Source organism: Anabrus simplex, chromosome 1, assembly GCF_040414725.1.
Source record: "Anabrus simplex isolate iqAnaSimp1 chromosome 1, ASM4041472v1, whole genome shotgun sequence".
Classification (NCBI taxonomy): Eukaryota; Metazoa; Arthropoda; class Insecta; order Orthoptera; family Tettigoniidae; genus Anabrus; species Anabrus simplex.
Genome location: NC_090265.1, coordinates 893622380 through 893645615, shown reverse-complemented (window position 1 = coordinate 893645615; position 23236 = coordinate 893622380). Strand labels below are relative to the sequence as shown.

The 23236-nt window shown below is 41.0% G+C and overlaps 2 protein-coding genes across 3 annotated transcripts in view; one reads left to right on the top strand and one right to left on the bottom strand.

Annotated features, from left to right (window-relative positions):
* spg (dedicator of cytokinesis spg) overlaps positions 1-23236 on the bottom strand; it is a 783360-nt gene that overhangs the window by 262593 nt on the left and 497531 nt on the right. The gene's annotated exons all lie outside the window — the stretch shown is intronic.
* The window catches only part of Inx3 (innexin 3), a 57094-nt gene continuing 51584 nt past the window's right edge, over positions 17727-23236 (top strand). The window contains exon 1 of one of the 2 annotated variants that reach the window (XM_067136586.2): positions 17727-17910. The gene's annotated coding sequence lies outside the window, so the exon portion shown is untranslated. The remainder of the gene's footprint in view (positions 17911-23236) is intronic. The other variant, XM_067136587.2, reaches the window with a different exon arrangement.

Below are 23236 nucleotides of genomic sequence, written 5' to 3'. Positions count from 1 at the left end.
GTTTAACATAGCAGGCGAGGATGCTTGGGCGAGTTCCTGGTCCTCCTTTCCAGTTTCATCCACGACCAAATGTCTAATGCTCCAGAACACTGCCCTTGAGGTGGTAAAGGTGTGATCCCTCGCTGAGTCCGGGGGAAAAACCAAACCTGGACGGTAAACGGATTAAATAAATAAATAAATAAATAAATAAATAAATAAATAAATAAATAAATAAATAAATAAATAAATAAATAAATAAATAAACAAATAAATCTATTATTGCAAAGAATGGGCACCTGTACCTTTGTTCAACTGAATCAAACAGTCCGGCTGCATTATCTTCAGAATCGTCATCCCGAATGGGAATCTTTCTCCTTCTAGGCAGAGTGGGTGAATGAACTTCTGCAACTTCTGTGGCCGTTCACATATCTCGGCACGCACCTTTCTTCTTATATTGTTCGAAATTAATTCTCGATTGATCGTACGACATGGTTCGTGACTGAGAAACCCACAAACAGAAAGTTACTACCGTTGAACATTCCACTTCAGGCAGCATTGTGTAAACTCACACTTGCGAAAATTATATTTTCAGTCCGAAGACTGGTTGGATCCTCAACAGCTCCACCATTAGCAGTCATAGATGGAGTTGGCATTGCTGAAGAGGCGTGCTAGAGAAATGAGGAGTGAGATAGTTTCCTGTTGGTTGCCTCACAGAGCCAGAAATTGCCATTACATATCAGTCTGCCAATCCTAGATCATTGAAAGTAACAAAATTGTTCTAGCCCATATCAGAAGACATAATGAACTGTAAACACTAGGTCTCAACATAAAAAAACTCGCAATTCGGAACCTCTTATGAATGTATATAGTATAACCTTCCAATGGCTGCTGGATTAAAGGCAACATTGGAAGATTATGGTAACGTAAAATTTAATGAAATTATATGTCCAGTCATTACAGGTCCAGTTCTCATGCGTCCGTCAGTAAATGAATAAATAGCATATAACGAATTGAAGGTACCGGTGAATTCACAAGCTCAGAACCCCGTGGTATTTTATTAAGGTACGGTCGACAACGGAATGTTAGAGTACGGTGAGATAATACTGAATAAATATTGCATTTTCTTCAGCGGGAGATGAGCTAATATCAATAGATGGCATGAAATCTCAATGACGAAAATGTGTAGCGGATGCCATGGAATGGAATCAAACGGGCCAAGCTCAATTCACATACGGTGGTCATACCAAGACTGACTCCTACGACATAATTCGAGAATCGAGACCCATATTGAGATAGTCGATTGGTACGTCGAGTTATGAAGGCGACGGATTGTTAAAGATGTTTGCTCCCTTGCCAAGACCAGTGATTTCAAGAGCGTTCTGTATCAAAGAGGTTATGCGTGAAATGTCAAAATCATCCGGAAGGGAGAGTACAGGCTGCAGAGTTCGGAAGATTTATTAAATGCAAAGCGACTTTTATTATTGTATTTGAGAACTGAATTTTGTTTTAAGAAAACAATAGGGACAATAAACAAAAATTCTAAAAGGTCATCAGAAGTATCGCACACGGCTACGAAGAAGCGAGATCAAAAGCTAACTTTAATTGTATAAATATTGTATGAATAGTACGAATTATTTATTGTAAAGGGAAAAGATATATCTAATTCTCTCGAGATATAAGGCGAGGGCTAACTCAGTATACTGTAAATGCCATTCATGCATATGACGTTGTACTAATCTTTCATTACAAGTTTCAGGTATTACGATGTCGACACACATGAAGGAAATCGATTATATGATGTCAAGTTACCAGAAAATAATATGCTAAATTAGAAGGTGGTCCCAGAGGACCTGGAGAGTGTTCAGATGGATGGATGTATGCATGTTCAGTCCGTGAGCGATGCCGCTGGTGGGATCCTCAACAACTCTGCCATCAGCTGTCATAGACGGCCTGGGCATCACGGAAGAGGCGTGCTAGGGAAATGAGGAGTAAGGTAGTTGTTGAGATGGATGCCAAATGATAAAAATTAAGACCCGAGAGATGGGAGACGTCATCTTCCCGAAGCCACCGGTTCGATAAGTACCAAAAAAAAAGTCTTTGGTCTATTCTGCTATGTAGTTGCTTAAATTAGTTTAGAGCTGATTTGTGGTGTCAAAAATGTGACATGTATAGGTAAAACAACTTGAATGATACCGTATGATCGTCGATCATTATTTCGTAACGGACACAAAATGTTGTGATTTTCATCACGAATAATCCAGGAAAAATTACAATCTGACATCTATTATATATTTGAGTTCAAGCGGTTAACAGTAGACATTACGCAGGAGATTTTTAGTCATGGTCGCTGCATTTTACTAATGTCGTCAAAAGTGAACTTTAGTGTATGATTTATTATGTAGATATGTTTATTTTGAATGTGACCATAAGATGATTGGTATGTGTGTAAATTAGTCATCTAATATCATATTTTCACGTCGTATGCGTAGCTTTCGCGAATAAGATGACAGTATTATCGCACTGATATTGATTTATGAATATGCAAGGACAAAGTCTTCGAGAATAATATGCTTGAGTATTTGGAAAATGAATTGGGAATTTATTGAGCATGACGTGCATATAATGTGAGAAGGGTTTTGAATAGGATCGTCGAGATAAAGTGAATAAGTAATAGACTATGTAGTTTTATGGAGAGTAATTCATTGGGGTTGTGCATTAAATGATGTGATGCAGTCTTCGAAAATATCCCGGTGATATGTATATTGGGGTGAGAATTGATGTTCATCATGCGTATGAATTTAATGCTAGTAATGAGTGATGTGTATTTAAGCATGGTTTTTTTAAATAAGGTTTTCGAAGAATACCAAAGTTGCTTATGTGATAGTCGTCAAAGATGCGATAACCTAAGAGTTAATGTGAGTGAATTACACGCAGACGTGAAGGGATGAAATATAATCTTCAATAATAAATTACACCATACAGATGAAAACCATGTCGCAGATGAGATGTGTTAGATATTGTTTTGAGCAATGCGTAGTTTGATTTCCTGCTAAATGATATTCTTCTGGTAGATCACAGATTTCGTAGTGAGCATTGAGTGCATATTTTCAGGATTTTTCACGGAGAATACCAGAGACTGCAGAGTCATCGGAAGTTTTGAATTAATATTATTATTACTGACGTCCTTATTTTCAGGAATTTGTTGTCCAGGCGCAGCTATTGCAGAATTTCGAAGGAGGCTGATTTCCAATTTATTACGCAACCTTAGTAATTAGAGGGAGATCATAATGTAGTCCTATTTCCTGATCGCATATTGGTATAAGCGACAGCGTTGAGAACATACCATTCGAGCATCCAAGTTGTTTTCATTTAGATCTTCTGAATTAGGCGATGACTTTAAAAGATAACGGAATACTGAAAGACATGCATTTTTGGGATCAAGGAATACGAGTGCTAAAGAATGAGATTTCTTTAATTTCATTTTATTAGCCAGAAGATAAACGACGTGAATAATGGATTTGTAACGTAATTAAGCCTTCAGCATCTCGTACGGTTTTTTTTTCAATTAGAATTTTAAGACTGATAGCGGAGCCATCATGTTTCATATTATGAATTGGAGTTTAATGTTGTGACATATAATAACCAACAACAGTTTAGGGAATTTGGACATTTATAATTAGTCATTATATTCAATTTCAAATAGACGTCCATTTGTGTTGCTGTTTCGATTAATTTGTAATTGTGTTTTCGTGATATGTTATTCATTAAACGGAATATCCTTCCAAGAAAAGAATCACTTTTCGAATTCTCATTAATAGATTAAGTCTAGTATCATTGGTATAGTTTTAAGTAATTATTGGATATACATTCTCATACGTAAGTCGGACTTCGAAAATCTAAACGGTGAGACCCTGTGACCAGACTCGACGAACTTGCACGTCCCTTGAGTGGAGTTCCTTGCATCTCCGCATGACACCAGCCGAGGCATAACATTAACAACTTGAACCCTGAATCAGAATACGTGTATGGTCACAATAGATAACATGTTAATAGCACTTATTACTTCTACGAAAACTCCAAGGGGTCCAGGTAGCTGTCGTAGCTGTCAGTCAACTCGAGTCACCCGTCAATTCAAGGGAAGTACCTCTACTCTCTTCCCAAACCTATCAGCGCAGCTCAACCCATCCCACAGCAGATCTGAAAGAACTAGACTTAGGACTTTCTTTTCAAATCTTGATACACTGTAATTCTCGACTCGGGGCTCCGATGACTAAACTCAACATCTTAAGGGGACTTAACATTTGCAAGTCCGTCTCACCATGTTTGAGAATCAAAGAAAATGACCGCAAGCATGTGTATTCTGAAATACTACCTGTTCCAAAAAAATTATCTTTCGTTCATTAGACTCTTTCGCCAGAGCAACAATACTCATTATTAAGATTTTTTTTTTTAATCACAGAGGAGTTATAACAATTCGATTTTCCGCTGTGAGGTTTGTGGTAGGGAGACTGAAGGTAAGGACAACCTAACGTTTAGTCATATATAAATATCACGTCAGCCAAAATGCGCCCCTATTAGGTATACAAACGCATTGAAATAACAGCTGCCTGTTTAAACAGAAACATAATACATACAACCAATCCACAAAAGAAAATTGATCATGCATTAATGGGTAGCAATAAGATTCACAGTTTACTCGTTATCCTGCAGCTGTTCAATTCCTTCAATGTCGGTGTTGTCATCGGTATCCGTGTCATCAGCCAAGTTTATAACAAACCGTTATTAGTTGAGGGCGACTAGTGGCGCAACTAGTTGCAATTCACATCGGTCATCGGGGGAATAGTCACTAGAAAGAGAGAATGGTGTCCTATCATGAACTTTTGCTCTTCTATTACAAATGAAAGGCCGACGGGTTAGGACTGACTAGAGGATTATATCATACATTATTTAACAATCTAACTTCGGGCTACAGTAAATTTTTCAGATATCGTCGCATGTCGAAATCGTCATTTTACTAATTGATTGACTACATAAAATACGATATAACAGGAAAAGACACAGGGCTAAACAAGCGTTTCCCAGCAGAAGAAAAACTGGTCCCCACGCTGGGGCAAGTCATGCCACAGTCGTTACTTTGTTTCCAATAATAAATATTTTACAATTACTCGTAATTTTGAAAAATCTTGTTATTCGAATCCATCACAAATGATTTTAGTTAATCATTAGTAACTGACTCGTCCAAGTCATTGACCGAATGGTCAGCGTTGAGGCCTTCGGTTCAGAGGGTCCCGGGTTCGATCCCCGGCAAGGTTGGGGATTTTAATCGCCTCTAATTAATTCTTCTCGCCCGGGGACTGGGTGTTTATGTTTGTCCCAAAACTTTCCTTTTCATATTCAAACACTCTACACTACCAACCGCCACAGAAACACGCAATAGTGATTAAATCCATCTACAGAGGGTTGGCGTCACGAAGGGCTTCCGGCCGTAAAACAGGGCCAAATCCACAGTTCGCACCCGTGACTCCACAGGCGTGGGAAAAGCGGCAGAAAAAGAAGAATATTAACTCCTCTGATGACGTTGGCGTCAGGAAGGGCACCCGGTCGTAAAAACTAGCTGCGAAGATTCATCTCACTTCATATCCGACCCAATACAGACATAGCGGCCGTGGCCTTAATTAAGGTACTGCATTTGCCTGGTGTGAAAATGGGAAACCACGGAAAAACATCTTCAGGGCTGCCGACAGTGGGGTTCGAACTCACTATCTCCCGGATGCAAGCTCACAGATGCGCGTCCCTAAAGAGAGAACACCCCTTATATAGGTATGTTAAAATTCAGACTTCACATGAATTGCTTAGATCCGATAGCAAGATGGATCGTGTTCTGGAATGAAAATGATTTGCTAAGTTCTATGCATGGAGTCAAAAGGGAAATGCTACAATAGTATCCATAATCGTGGAAAATTATCTATTAAAGACTTCACATTATGCAAAATTAAACTTTTTTTCGAAGGAAAACACGCTATTTATAACTGATAACTTTGTGGGGGGGGGGGAATAGATATTCAGAAGAGGATGGGCCAGTGGTCGCTCTTCAGCGCTCAAGGAATCTGGAATCTGGAATCTGGAATCTGGAATCTAAGGGTCTCTCTAACTCCCCACTATGTACCTTTAAGTCGTCTCTGCAAGACAAGGATGAATTTATTTCCTCAACAACATTCTTTAATCACATTATCTTGAATTGCGTTAAACACAGATCTTACAATCTCACAAACCTGTGTTCTTAGTTTAGTGAATTCCGACAAAATGTGGTCCAATTAAATCTAACAAATTGCTAAATCAGCCTGGCGGATCGAATACCTCCCGACACAAGACAAAAAAACAGTACTGTACTGGGCACTCCCTGATACGTATATTAAACTTTTATTATGTCTACTGTGTTCAAATTTAGCCGTATACTGTACTAGCGATTTTTTTTTTTTTTTTTTTTTTTTTTTGCTTTCTGTGCTTGTATTATCTCGTTCCTAGAAATGCAAACATACCACGTCCGTGCGCGTGTCGCTGGCCGCAGGCACCTGTTCTGCTCAGTAGAACTTTTAAGATGATTGATCAAGAAAGAATGCGGTTCACAACAAAGGAATGATTAGTCATAACGCTAAATTGCAAGTCAACACGTGGTTATATTCTGGAAGCAACTGGCGTCCTTTTTTTAAACTCGCTGGACTGAGTAGCTCAGGCGGAGGAGCGCTGGCCTTCTGAGCTCAAGCTGGCGGGTTCGATCCCGCCTCAGTCCGGTGGTATTTGAAGGTTCTCAAATAAGTCAGCCTCGAATTGGTAGATTTACTGGCACGTTAAAAAACTCCTGCGAGACCTCGGTGTCTCCAAAAACCGTAAACGTATTTAGGGGAAGGTAAAATAAATATCATTATGATATTAATATTTTAAACTCAAGGGTGGTCACAATGAACTGCTTGTAGTCGTCTCACTTGGGACATCGTTACCAACAACCCCGACTATATATACTTAGTGTATGTGAGATTTGGCCTGGCACTGAAGCTGAGGTATCTTTACTGCCAGTAACATACAAACTCGTCCGCCTTTGTGGTGTAGTTGTTAATGTGATTAGCTGCCACACCCGGAGGCCGGGGTTCGATTCCCGGCTCTGCCACAAAATTTGAAGAGTGATACGAGGGCTGGAACGGGGTCCACTCAGCCTCGGGAGGTCAAATGAGTAGACGGGTGTTGGATTCCCACCTCAGCCATCCTCGAAGTGGTTTTCCGTGATTTCGCACTTATCCTCCAGGCAAATGCCGGGATGGTACCTAACTTAAGGCTACAGCTTCTTCCTTCCCTCTTCCTCCTAGTATATTCCTTCCAATCTTCCCATCCACCGTTCGCCTCTTTGACGTCTTTAACTCTGCTTAGGACACTTTCAATAAGACGTGTGAAAGTCTGTGGAGGAATGGTATCCCCTTCTTCCTCAAGAGCCGAAACCAGAGAAGGTAGTGATTTTGGACGCTGGGGTCTGGAGCGAAGTCGACGTTCTGACTCATCCAAAAGGTGTTCCATTAGGTTCAGGTCAGGACTTTGGACAGGCCAGTCCATTTCAGGAATGTTGTTGTCCACAAACCATTGCACCACAAATGCAGCTTTTATCATCTCCGAACTGGTCCTCTACTCTAATTTTACACAATGGTTTAAAATGTGTTCATATTAGGCGCGTAGTGTCATGGATACGTTGGAAGCGCCGCTGACGTTCAAATTTTAAATACCCATTTCATGAATTTATTGATTAAGAATTTGTATGCGGTATTATAATTTCGTTTAAATTTGTCTAGTAAATCCGCATGCTGGCTACCACACAAACTCCCAACCCCACTGCAAGATCGGCCGTCGGTCGACCGAACTCCCGAGCCCCAAGCAAGGTCGGCCGTCGGGTGGTAGGACCATGGATGTGAATCTGAAGTTACAGGCACGTTGTATGAACGCATAGTAAAGTTATCTTCCATATTGCTGTTTAGTTTTTCATTAGGTGCATTCTCAAAGTCAGTAGTTTTGGTGTAATGTATATCTGTGAAGTGAATTTTATCTTGCGCTAGAGGTGAATTAAGTTATATTTTTCAGTCTTCCAGTACGCGAACAAACTTAGATGGATGTAAGTTGGAAACTCATATCTCACTGAACCCAGCATGAAAGACTTCGTGACAGCGGGCGAAACTGGTGTAGGTATGGACTGCGGTACAGGGATTACAGAAAAGAGTTGGAAGTGTTCAATTGAAAATTACTTAAGGCTCCTTTCTATTTATTGCCATTTCATGAGAAATGAGATAATGTTGAAAATGATCCACAGAAAAGAACTCTTTGTTTGAAAACAAAAACAAAAACATTTACTCAGCATTACAAGGAACGCTTTTATGAATCTAGACCGTGGCGTGTGTCTGTAAACTGTAAGCAATTAACCCTAGAGCCGGTAAAGCGTCGATGAATCGTTTTCTGTAGCGGCAGAGTCGATTCTTCGACGCATTTTATTTCTTAATTTAGTAGCACTATTCCGCTAACAGATGGTCTGACATGTCTTGTTTTGTGATCCTAGAAGTTTATAATACAGATGCTTCTTGGTCATTTTTATTACAGAAACGATCTCAATGTATATGTTTCCTTGGAATCAAATGAGCGACTCGCTGCTATACGAACCAAAACATTGTGTAATGACGCTGTGCTTATTATCGCTACCGCTCTTATTTTGAGGCTGTAATTACACGTATTGGCGAGTTAAAAGTGCACCTTTGTTGTTATTATTTCCGTCTACAATATTTTCGTTGTAGTTAGCTTGTACTGTATGTAGCATAGCTGCTGTAATAACATTTGTTATAACAAGTTTGTGCACCCGAGTAGGTTATAGGCCGGCCGGCATATATGGAAAAATACTGTATATCGTCGTTAACGGGACAAAACATCCTATGTGATAATATTTTAGAGATGTACTGACCCGCAGTGCATGCATTATGAAGAGCGAGAATGCCTTGACCGTATTCACACAATATTGCACCTTAGATGACAGAACCTCAGCGGCCAAAGTTCTAAGCTAAAATATTTCACATAGGAGGTTTTGTCCCGGCAACGACGATATGTTTTCTTACCAATCAAACAAATATTATTTCATAGACTTGACACTTTCGTACGTATTATGTATGTATATGTGCATCTTTTGTATATCTTGGATTTTGTGTTTTCATGTTTCATCTCGTATTTTAAGTCGTTAGAGTTTTGATACTGTTCATGAAAAAATGATTCCACCATTTTCAAGTGTAAATTTCTTTTTCTTATCAAGTCTCACTTACAAGTTAACATTACCATCTGAATCTTTGGTTTATTAGCTTTCCAACGATATGCAACAGTGCCATGGAACATCGTTCGCAATAGGATGAAAATAAGAATCCTCTTGGTAGGTAAATATCACACAAAATGTCTGCCGATACAGAATTTAACACTGCCGGTTCTAGGGTTAAATAGAATGTATTGTTGGCCACGCCTTTTATAGTTTTCATCGAGAGGAATACTTCTCTCGTCTATCGTCGCTCTGCTTGCACGCAATAATTGAGTGAAACTGTAGAACTCCGGTTACTGTAAAATACCTGCTAATGCTCAATCAGTTTCGGTTAGGATTTTAAGTTACAAAACGTAAAGAAATACCCAGTACATTTCCGTGAAAACCATGATTACGATTGCGAAGCGTTACCGGGTGAAACTGTAAGAACATTGTTTAAAATCTGCTGTGGCTTCTATTATGATGGTGCCATGAATAACAATCTGGAAATGATAATGTGAACAATAATGCTATACCTGCAAATAACACTGACAAACTATGTAAGTTGATACTGCTGGCTGATTTTATACATTTCAGATTCAATGAAGTGTACAAGGGAACTGTCAGTCGATGAGTCTATCCTGAGATTCAAGGGAAGAAACTCCGTCAACCAACACAACTCCATGAAACCCATAAAGCGTGGGTACAAAATGTGGTGTATTGCTAATTAGAGTTTATGGTCTAACGAGGAAAGTGGAAACCATAGAAGAAGAATTGCAGGGCTATGAAATGGAAGAGAGGGTAGTAAGAACTGTTCTTTCCTTGACAAAACTTTTCTGGGTTAAAAATAGAATTGTCTAATTGTATAGTTTTTACAGCACTTTGTCTACTTGAAAGGTTGAAGGTGCAAAATATTTTGGCTTTTAAAACTATTAGGGCAATTAGGAAAGGAATGCCGAAGAATATGACCACAGATAAGAATGTGAAGAGAGGCAATTTTGATTATGGGTTCTCTGGTATGGACATTATGGTGTGGAAATTGTCTAACAATAAAGTTTTCAATTTTGCATCGAGTTTTCATGGGTCAGGGAATACTCAGATCTTGAGGACTAATAAGGATGGTACACGTACAAGTGTATCTTGTCCGGACGCTGGAAGCGGATTTGTATATGGGAGCAGTCGATCACGCAGACAGACTTAGAGCACTATACAACGCTGACCGGTAATCCAAAAAATGGTGGCACAGAATTTTCAGGGGGGAGGGGTATTGGTTGATATAACGTCCGCGAATTCATTTGTCATTTACAATGATTTGATGAGAAAGGACTATACGGTGTTAGAGGTCAGGCGAGCTGTGGGTAACGGCTTGATGACATATGTCGATTGTTGACAAATAAAAGATCCCGTAAAAGCCTGTGGGGAACATTACACTTACTGACTTGCCAGCTACAGTAAACACAACATTTGAATACAACTGCCTATTTATTCTGTACGGAACTTTACGTTGTCGTTTCCTACAATGCCATCCATACATGACAATATATATATGTATATATATTTTTTGCTACTTGCTTTACGTAAGTAAGGTACAGCCCCGGCATTTGCTTGGTGTGAAAATGGGAAACCACGGAAAACCATCTTCAGGGCTGCCGACAGTGGGGCTCGAACCCACTATCTCCCGATTACTGGATACTGGCTGCACTTAAGCGACTGCAGCTATCGAGCTCGGTAAACAATATGTAGAAAGGCACTCGATGTATTTGTTTCAATAATGCTGCCATGGAAATCATAAGAAGACGGGCAGTCTACACGATTTTACCGGCGTTGCCTAGTGACGAGGTCCAGCTGCTCCTCTAGGTTCCTGTGGCGGAGGGATGACGTCGTTTCGCCACACTAGCCCCCCACGGAGTCGAGGTAGTCCTGGCTGAAAGTAGTCCGGGAACCTAACTCTTCGGCCGGAGCGAGTTCGAGGTGCCAAGTCGCGAGATAGTGGAACACTTTTAGGTACCGGTGATGCTGCGGCTTTGTCATTGTGGAGAGTGTTCTCAGGGCTGATCCAATGATCCTGAGTGGTATTTTGTCCAGGTAATGGTGTGTTATCAGCCAGGAGGAAAGCAGGTTTATGCGATCAATGCTGACGCGGACAGGCTTGCCTTTTATCTGCACAGTCAGTGTCCTATCATTTCGATCTAACACTCGATGTGGGCCAGTGGGCCGCGAACCGTGTCATCACGTAGGTAGACATGAGTACAAGTGTTCAAGTCCCTGAAGATGAAGGTGGAATGTTGATCATGCCGTGATGCTGGCAAAGGACGTAGTCGACTCATTTGTTGGCGGAGTCTGACTACGAAGCTTGAAGTGTCCTCAAGGTGGTTGTCTGTCGTGGCACGAAGCATTTCTCCTGGAAGTCGAATTGGTTCTCCGTAGACTAACTCTGCCGAGGAAGCGCCAAGATCTTTCTGCGCACTTCGGATACCAAGTAAGACAATTGGTAAGGCTTGCAGCCAAGACATATCAGGATGGCACATGATGACTGCCTTGAGTTGAAGGTGGAAACGTTCAACCATTCCATTGGCACAAGGATGCCAGCTGGTTGTTCGGGAGCGTGAGGTTCCGGTGAGAATCCCCAGGCTTCGGAACAACAGAGATTCAAACTGTCTGCCTTGGTCAGTCGTGATACGGTGTGGTGATCGAAAGCGAGAGATCCAGCATACTACAAAAGCTTCGGCGACGTCTTCGGCTGTGATGCGTTCCAGTGGCCAGACTTCTGGCCAGCGGGTGAATCAATCCACTGCTGTCAGACAGTATCGGTAATTTCCAGCAGGAGGGGTGGCCTACCCTCACGGTGCTTTTTTTCAGACAGCCGTATGTGTAGCAGAATCTCTCCTTGGTCTAGCCTACATTTATGCACGTGCCTACTTCGAACACCAGGCCTGTATACTACTGCAGAATCCTTGAGCTGCCATGGTTACTGCTGGTCATTTCTTCAATCAATTCCTAGAGCGGGGTAGTATGATGGCAATATCTCCAAAACTGTTGGTTTTAAGCGCTTAAAACATGGTTTTCGGGGGCCCATATGGCCTTACCGAGTTTTGTTCTACGCGTCGTGACACTTAAAATGAGCTGTGTCTTGTCCTTGTACGACAAATTGAATATTTCGCCTATATTAGCCCATGTTAATACGCCAAAGGGTCTAAATCTAAGGAATGTAGAGGGATGTTAAAATTTATTGTAGATGGGGTTACCCGCAGGGTCCTAAAAGGGAAGTATACAAAATTTGGTTCAAATTGGTGGAACGGTATGGCTTTGTATAAGGAACACACACACAGACAGACATTCTGCTTTATAGATAGATAGATAGATAGACAGATAGATATATAGATAGACTAGCTGATGTACCCGTGCTTCGCTACGGGATTCTCAGAAAGACTGACTTTGTGGTTTTCCTAACTGAAATTCCATAGGTCATTACAAAAACGTAAGTATGAATGTAGCGATTAAAAGCAATGCTATCATATAAAATACTCGATCAAATGGAAAGCCGCACGTTTTATCACTTTTAACGAACAGTGCTGCGGTTAGATTGCGGTGCCAATCTAATAGTCCAAACTTCCAGAGTTGGGATGACCAGGCCGCAGATTGCCATGAACACTCATCTGCCATTATTCCGCTAAATATGCACACTTTTCATTCCAATCAGTGCCTCAGAGTAGGGATTGAATAGCCCGAATGCTATGATGATCCAGTGTGTTACGTACCAGTAGTATCAGAAAATTTATAAACCAGGGGAATGGCATGCTAAAGAAGAAAGTTACCCAACTCCCCAGCTACTTCCCATCAATATTCAGGCAGGCAGTTACACTCTGTACGACTGGGCGAGTTGACCGTGTGGTTAGCGGTGCGCAGCTGTGAGCTTGCATCCGAGAGATAGTGGATTCGAACCCCATTGTCGGCAGCGCTGAAGATGGTATTCCGTGGTCTCCCACTTTCACACCAGTCAAATGCTGGGCCTGTACCTTAATTAAGGCCTAAGGCACTCCTAGCCCTTTCCTATCCCATCGTCGCCATAAAACCTATCTATGTCGGTGCGACGTAAATCAAATAAAAATACTCTGTACGCAGCAGTAATCCTATCTACCGGAGATGAGGGGCAACAGAACACACAAAGCACATCACGACAAACAATGGTCAATGTAATGTTATTGTTGATCAATGTTATGAGCTTTCTATATTGTAGGCCTTCACATTTAGTTTTCTTTCGACTCTGTGATTTGTTAAATATTATATGCCGTAAACTGTAGTTTCTTATTCTCCGACTTTACATACCGATTTTCATTAAATACTGTTTACCCATTTTCTCGTAACTCGGCGCTGATATGGACTTTGTAACAAAAATCCAAATTCATGAATATCTTTGTGATCATAGCCAGTACGGTAACAATGTATAAGACATGAATAATAGGAAATTTAATACTATATAACCTTAGTTATGTAGCATTCATCAATTACACCTCTAATAAGAAATATTTGAGAATTACATTTTAGGCCTTCCCCTAAACTACCATTTCACTCAGCGTGAATAAAATAATTTACAGCCTAGACTATAGCGACCTATTTCCTGACTTTGCATACCGATTTTCATCAAGATAGGACTACTAATAACAACAATATTTGAGAATTAAATTTTAGGCCTTCCCCTAAACTACCATTTTTCTCAGAGTGAATACAATTATTGATAGCCTAGATTGTAGCAACTTATTCCCCAACTTTGCATACCCATTTTCTTTAAAATACGAGTCGAGAATTCAATTCAATTTTAGGCTTTCCCCTAAACTACCATTTCACTCAGCGTGAGTAAAATGATTTATAGCCTAGATTGTAGAGGATCATCCCCCGACTTCACATACCGATTTTCATTAGACCACTAATAACATAAATAGTTGAGAATTCAATTTTAGGCCTTCCCCTAAACTACCATTTCACTCAGCGTGAGTAAAATTATTTATAGCCTAGATTGTAGAGGCTCATCCCCCGACTTCACATACCGATTTTCATTAAATTCTCTTCAACCGTTTTCTCGTGATGCGTGTACATACATACATACATACATACATACAGACAGACAGACAGACAGACAGACAGACAGACAGACAGACAGACAGACAGACAGACAGAAATTACGGAAAAGTAAAAAGTGCATTTTCTTGTTACTATGGACGTGACTGATACAGAAATACCATTATTTTCAGATTCTGAGCAATGTACAGACAAAACTCTTATTTTATATATATAGATAGATAATGTATTTTTGCTAGTGGCTTTTACGTCGCACCGACACAGATAGGTCTTATAGTGACGATGCGATATGAAAATGCAAGCTCACAGCTGCGGACCCTTAACCGCACGGCCAACTTGCCCAGTAGAGTATGTATTAAGCACTCATAATTGGTAATAATAATAACAATAATAATAAAATCATTGTAAAGCATTTTCGAGATATTAACCCTAGCAGAAAAGTTGAGCGTTTGTAAATCAAAAACTCGTTTAGGGGGGCGTGAACTAATTTACGGAAGCAAAGAGGGCGCAAGCCCACAGAGGTTGAGAGCCACTGCTCTATATCATCACACACACTATCTTTAGGAATAATAATGTTACTGGTTTTACGTTCCACTAACTACTTTAATGGTTTTCGGAGAGGCCGAGGTACCAGAATTTCGTCCCGCGGTAGTTCTTTTACGTGTGAATAAAAAGAAACAGAGTTTCTTACGCAATGTCATGAAGCTGCTAAAGCACAATAATATGTGGCGTAACGTAAACAATGATAGATACAGTGCAATATTGGTAACAGTTTACATCTTTTCCACGGAAATTGAGGCTTTCGGAGTTTCAATAGGGTTATCTGGCACCTGTAGAATGGCCACAAGGCAGGCTCGTGCTTCGGAGTCTAGTGGGTTTCAAAAGAAGAAAACCTTAATTTCCACGGGCAAGTCGTCGTAAATTTTTACCTTAATTTGTTGTATATATTTCGCGTTAGAGAAGCCTCCGTGGCTCAGACGGCAGCGCGTCGGCCTCTCACCGCTGGATACAGTGGTTCAAATCCCGGTCACTCCATGTGAGATTTGTGCTGGACAAAGCGGAGTCGGGACAGGTTTTTCTCCGGGTACTCCGGTTTTCCCTGTCATCTTTATTCCAGCAACACTCTCCATTCTCATTCCATAGCATCTATGAGTCATTAATATATCACTTTGGGAGTGGCGACACCATCGTACTAACAGCCTATATATGCTTCATTCATCACATCCCTGACTCGGTCAATGACTAGAAAACAGGTTGTAGGCTTACATTTTCATTTTCATTTTGCGTCAGAGCTGCAATTGGCTCCAATTTCTACCTACACTTTGTCAAATTTTGTTTGTAAATATATATATACAAACGTGATCTTCAAAAGCCTGTCGGTACAAATACGCACCATGAACAAATTTTGAACATCGTGCTGAAAACAAAAAGGCATCTTATTAAGTTCACAAATAAATGGAAGTACCGGTACATGTAAACAACTATTTTCGTTGAGTTTAAAGTTTCGTAGGTAACAAAGGGTTAGTAAAATGGCAAAGCTGACTCCATCCAGTAGCCACCGACGAAATTCAGTTTCAGGGACATTTCATCGAAAGTGACGCAGTTCCTTGTGTGTATTAAGGTAGATGGAAAACATAAAATACAGAGTAGTTCAACATCTTTCCATATGTAAGGCATCAGAAACATCAGACAAATAAATGAACTTCATGGGAAAGCTCTGACACAGTCGTTCATACAGCTTTGCAGAAGGCAGATGAGAAGAGCAAGAAAACGGAATGCTTTCCTCACCGCCTTTGTATAATGGGGCATTGCTATAGTAGCCCCTGTGCATAAAGGAAAGGGTGACATAGACTTAAAGCTGAAAATTACAGGCCAGTCTGTTACACATTTGTTGCATGTAAGCTTTGGGAAAGCATTCTATCTGATTATATTAGACATGTTTGCGAAATTAATAACTGGTTCGATAGAAGGCAGTTCGGGTTTAGGAAAGGTTATCACACTGAAGTTCAACTTGCAGGATTCCATCAAGATATAGCAGATATCTTGGATTCAGGAGGCCAAATGGACTGTATCGTGATTGACCTATCTAAAGCATTTGGTAGGGAAGATCATGGGAAACTACTGGCAACAATGAGAGCAACTGGACTAGACAAAAGAGTGATTGAATGGGTTGCTATATTTCTAGAAAACAGAACTCGGAGAATTAGAGTAGATAAAGCTTTTTCTGATTCTGTAATAATTAATAGGGGAATTCCTCAAGGCACTAGTAATGGACCTTTATTTTGTATATATATAAATGATATGAGTAAAGAACTAGAATCAGATATAAGGCCGTTTTTGCGGATGATATTTTTGATATAGAGTAATAAATAAATTACAAGACTGTGAGCAACTGAAAAAGGACCTCGACAATGTTGTGAGATGGACAGCAGATGATAAACAGGGTTAAAAGTCAGGTTGTGAGTCTAAGCTGTCATGGAGAGATGGCGTGGAATGACATTAGTAGACGAATAAGTTTGAGTGGTATTTTTAAAAGTAGGAAATCGTCAAAAGACCTATCTGTGTCGATGCGACGTAAAGAAAAAAAAGACAGATAACAATATGAAGATAAAGTTGGAATTCAAGACGACACATTGGGGCAAATATTCGCTTATATGAAGGGGAGTTAGGAATTGGAATAATTTACCAAGGGAGACGTTCAATAAATGTCCAAATTCTTTGCAATTATTTAAGAAAAGACTAGGAAAACAACAGATAGGGAATCTGCCACCTAGGCGACTGTCCCAAATGCAGATCAGTGGTGACTGACTGATTTATTGACTGATTGCCTGATTGATTGTTTGAAGGCCAGCACTCTACCGTCTGAGCTACTCATCCCGGCAGGGTCCAGATGTAATAAGCAGAAATTGTAATACTACTGGTAATAAAACAATATTGTTATTTTAAAATTTCCCCTTGCTGTTGAAACATACTAAAACAGAGTTGCCACACTGGTTATTTTCTAATTCCTGTGGAAATTTCATAAGTATGGTTAGATTAGACATTACTTGATTTTGGCAGAAATACAATAGTCTGAGTTGGGAGAGAATTGAATGATCATCGAGGGTGGGGGAAGGAGGGGTGCCCCCATTGGATTAAGCACTGACTACTAGAGTATACTGCACCCAGGATTGAAAACTAAACAACAAAAAAACTCTCTGTATGCCAGTGTGATGCACCCGATAGATTTTCCTTTCAAAATCGTGTTATTTCTTTTAAAGTAAGTTGTCTCGGCAGACATTGTGGCAGCAGCAGCAGCAGCAGCATCATTGCGTTGCCCGTACCACTCCCTCTCCCCGCACTCGCCAGGGCCACGACGGCGACTGCGCCCGCGCCAGACTCGAGCAGTCAGAGCAGGTCTCTCTTTGGAAGCAAAGTGCTCGTCTTTTGAGGCTGTGGGCCATGCGCTAGTGGTAGTGGTGGTGTGTTCAGAAAGACAGTAAAACAGGTGATTGTTTGGTGTAAATACTTCTTACCTATTGGAAACCTGGATTATTCCTGGTACCAACAAGGTAAGTAAACATTTTGTAGATTGAGGATACAAAAGTGAAACTTACACCGACCGCGTAACAGATTGTTATATGAAACCTGCGGAGTGTTTTTGTCGCCTTTACAGAATAACTTTCAGTAAGTTGAAAACATGTTTACAGCGCTAACAATGGGATAATAACAGCCAGAAAAATGTATCCGATTGACATAATCGACAGCAACATATCGTTTTCTTTAGCTAAGCTAGGTCTACTTTTCGGACCGGAATCCATGAACGGATTTAGGACAGGTTACATCTCGCAAATCAACATTCATAATATTTAATACTTCAGAATGTTTATGTAATTTGGGAAATAATCAATTAGAAATCTACTGTTAAGTGTTAATAAGCCGTCGGGCTCACTCATAAGACGTGTGACAAATCGAAGCGTCACTGGGGATTACATTGCTAGTCTCCTGACCAATCTGCTTTAGTTACCGCATGTTCTGTTCGAAACACGACAGTTTGAGATTTGTATTTCATCGTCCTTCCCTTTCTTCAAGTGATACCTTATTCTCTTAATGGGCCGAGGTTTTCCTTCTTCAGCTGTTGAAAATTTCGTGGTTTCCCATTAGAACAACAATCGCCGCTTTCGCAGTGTAGGTGCAGTAAGTCATTACGTTGTTTTTATTATCATACAGTATGTTTGTTGGAAACTTCGCATTTGTTGTGGCTGGGTGTGTCACCCTGTGATACACAACTGAAGAAATGTACATGTTTAGCTCTGAAAAGAACAGCATATGATAATTAATATATGAATTCCATCGAGAGAAATATATCCCCCCTTCTCCCACACGTATAAGATTGGTATTAACTTGTTATTTATACATTTCCATCTGGTGGATGTAGTATAATCACTGGACCACAAAAGGGTGCAGGTAATGTCGATCACGGAAATGAAGATGATTTAGATACCTTTGGTTGTTAACAATAAGTTGACAGAACGCGTGCTATTGAAAGCGATTTGATATGGTTTCGATGATTGTCGGAAGTTTAGTGACCCATAAGACTCCCAGCAAGGTCATGCCTTGAGAAGGAATGCGGGGTGTCTTCCAGACTGAGCGGGCGAGCGAGCTGTCGGTCAGGTACAGTACAGTCTGGAAATCTGGCTGTACTAGAACAAAAGAATATAATACGCCTAGAATCAACATACTGTACTAAGATAACTTGGTTTTCTTGATTGATTTATTTAACTCTACTTATTTAATAAAAGAAAAACTCAACAAGATATAAGTTGTGGTGGTGATTATTGTTTTAAGGGCAAATACAGCTAGACAACCATCCTCTATTAACACTAATGCGAGAGAAACATGGAAGGGATCCGAACCTCCGAAAAATGAAGATATCGGCCAAAGACGAGGGCAACGAAGGGCGTGAAAATTAGACTCCCTAGGTCTCGGAAACCTAATACCGTTGGGTCGGAAAAGAACAAGAGTTGATCAAGGGAGGTCGGATAGGATAGATGAAAGTTAGGAGCCCGGCAGAATTCGGAGCAATGCCAGGACTCCGCTTAGGGCGTCGTGGTCGCTAACCCACGCTTCCAAGTTGAGAGCCCCTGGTGCCCCTCTTAGTCGCCTCTTACGACAGGCAGACAAAACCGTGGGTGTTACTGTACCGCCCCCACAAAGATATAATTCTTTCAGAGGTATGAAACCTCAATAAGTTAAGACTACAACGTTCAATTTTCGCTTTCGCCGAGCTATTTGTGTGTTCACTTAATGTGGCATTATTTCCGGAGTATGGTACGCGCTGACGGGCTGGATTCCTTTGTTCTACTTAAATGGAGTCCGCAAACTTCGTCACAGCTTTGCGTAAGAGCAACTGGTTGAACTGGTATGCCATCTGAGTTCCTTACACAAGTTTTACTCTTGAACTGAATGGAACCAAAATAGGATTGAGGAAAAAACAGCCTCATTAACTTTTCCATCTTGTTAGCAATATACGTTAAAAAAGATAGGATTTTTCAATAGATTTCAGCTCCGAACCTAACGACTGGGTCATAACTTAAGATTGTAGAATAAATTGGACGTGTTCGCAAATGAAATAGTGCTACGAACAAAATCAATGGAAAAAAGCAGCTCGTAGTTTTACGTGACTGCTGATGTCGTGATCACAGCCATAGGACCTCCGGTATTAAAGAGTAGCACTATTCCGATCCACAGGAATGAGACATTCGAAAAATCCCATATGCATTGACCAGGATTCGAACCCCAGTCACCTCGGCTGTAAAACTACTCTGTAATCACGACAGACACTAGTATAAGAAGTGCCCTATGATCACCACGCCACACAGCCAAAGTTGAGAGCCTCCTGGAAGGAGCGGTCTTAACAGATGATGGGGTATCTGAATATTGTCCCACAGGAGGTCTTCAACGTGTCGAAAGCCAAAGACACGAGCTTTTTCCACGCCCTGGTAAGGTCGCGGGTGCGAACTCTGGACTTGGCCCAGTTTTACGCCCGGACGCCAATCTTATGTGGAAGGATGTATTCAGTATTCGTCAGCTCTGTGGTGGTTGGTAATATGACGCGTTTTGCATATATACGAAGAGGCGTCCCAGTCCCTGAATAAGAGGAATTAACCAGAGGCGGTTAAAATCCCCAACCCCACCGGGAATCGAACCCGGGACCGTCTAACTGAAGGCCTCGACGCTGACCATTCAGTGAAGGAGCTGGATTCAAAGACGCAGGGAAGTTATCCCACTGAAAACACCTTCAAATACTACCGAACTCCCTTTCGTGGAAATATGTCGGTCTGAATGGCTCAGACGGTAAAGCGCTGACCATCTGGGCCTAAGTTGGCGGATTAGATCCCAGCTCGGTCCGGTGGTAACTGAGGGTGCTCAAGTACGCCAGCCTTGCTGCATTGGATTTATCCGTAGGCAAAACAACTCCTCCCTTGGCACTTGGGCGGCTCCGAAAGATGTAAAAGTAGCTATTGGGACGTTAAAACAAATAAAATTATTTCTTAAGAACAGAAGCTCAACTATTCTAAAATTAATCGAAACCGTCTTTCAACCTATTATGTCGGGTTACGTACGTTTAGTACGTGTTGAAAAGCTGTTAAATACAGAACAAAACTGGCCAACCGGACACCAGTGGGATCCGAACCCACAACCTCCCGATTTCGCGTCGGTTGCTCTACCAATTGAGCTATGGTGGCCTACGCCATCTTTGTTCTGTTGGAAAGGGTCTAAGCTACAGGTCTGGCACTACTGCCATCACACCGGCTAAGTTCCTTCTGAGGAGAGCCCACAATATTTTGTTTTCCTTAACGATTTTCCACAACCGCTGTGAAAGAAGGGCTAGTAGCAGCAATTCAGAGAAAGTCCTGGGCATTGAACCGAAGTATCGGAAAGCGCATTTTATACCTCAGGAGTACTCGTGACTGGCGAACGGATAAAAAAAAAAAATGACTAATTGCTTTCAACCAGGTTTCTAAAACCACAGAACTGATAAGTGCCCTTGACCAAATTTCGTTTCAATGGATAAGTTATTCTAACAATACCAGTCCAGTGTCGTTTTCGTCTTAAATGAAAAACAAGTTAATTTGGAGTTTTACGTGAAATATGACCAAATCCTCTTTTTTGAAAATCTTTCATATTGAACGAGTTTCTAATCATGTCTGGCGTGGTGAGACACTAAAGTCCCTCGCCTATCACACCCACCATGATGATGATGATGTGGTGTTTTAATGTCCCTCGAAATGTTGCGCTTAATAGACGCCGGAGTGTAGGAATTTCACCTACGCCAGTGTTTTCTGAAGTGCCAGTAAACCTGCTGGTGGGATAGAACAGGACTTGGACTATGAAGGAAGAAATTCTGCCCCTAAGGTACAGTCCCAGCATTTGCCTAAGGTGAAAAAGAAAAAAAAATATTTTCAGGGCTGCCGACAGTAGGGTTCAAACCACTATCTCCTGAATGCAACCTTACAGGTAAATGACCCGAACGGCGCAACCAACTCGGCTCTGTAGCTCGGGCATTTTTATGTTGTAATCATAACTCCACCGACCAGCCTTTTATCCCCAACCCGTACCAGAGTCTGAATCAGAGAGGGGACAGTCATGTCTCTGATAATGGCACGGCACAATTAAAAGGCAAGGGAATTACTATATAAATCATTAGTCTTCGTTGCAAAATTTCACCAGTGATTCTGATCGCTGTTTACAATTTAAAACATGGTACCTAGTACAGTGTGCACCACATCTTAAACATACACAGTTGTGCGCGTTAAAAAAAATTAAAAGGCAAGGGACATGATAAGAATCTTAACTGCCATCTAGGATCGATCTTTTGTCCTGCTCAGAAGGTTAACGATAGGAACACAAACCTCCACAGATAACAGAATCTGCTAAACACGCACTGGATTATTCTCACTTCCTAGAAGTTTTCATTCCTCTCATGAAGGAGGAGGCGGGTCACCTAGAAGATAATGCCTTCTCTCTGACCAGGAGATTCAGGCGGGTTGGAATTGAAGTGAATGGTGCACGGGTAAAACTTCGGTTGTCCGTTCGCGAGATGTAGGTTACACATCCAAAATGGCGGCGACTCCACACTGGCCTGTGACAAACACGAAAAGATAAGTTAGAATTATTAAATGACTTTTTGTTGCTGTCTCTTTCGTGAGAGAGATTGACTTGGACACTGCACAAAATGTGAAGTAATGGCCAATGACTTACCTCTGTTAGCGCAGAGAATGCAATGTACTGGCTGAGATTACAAACTGGTGTTTCAAACTCCGTGCACCGAATGTGGTAACCCTGTGGTCACATATCATAGAGCTCCAACGGAGACAATATGATTATTGCCTTCATGACAGCTGATCGCAGTTGGCCAACAGCAAAAAAAAAAAGTTTGTATTTTAAGGCTGTTCTGTCAGTTATCGTAAAACAGTAGTTTTCCATTATTCCAACATGCGAATCGCTTACGAAAGTACCATCGGTGCACTTTTCCTTACAGACCGAGGGTACGATTTTTACAAAAAGTGAGTTCTATATTTTTTCACGCTGGAAAAGAATGGCAAATTACATACAGCGAAAACATAAAAATTACTGGATTTACGACCTACTTTTCGGTGACCTGATTTCTTTTTCTGAATGTTAACTGTAATTACGTAACATTTAAAAAACTCATATTGCTAAGTTGAACTGTTCTCCGGGCGAGAGACAACTGTACATCATCATCTGGAGCACTTTCCAATCACAGGCTGGGTCTGCTTGGAACATAAGCCTCTCCATCGTTTTCTGTCTATCCACCACTTCTCTTCTCTCACTGTCGTCCAGTTCCCTCTTGTCTCGATGTTTTTTACACCT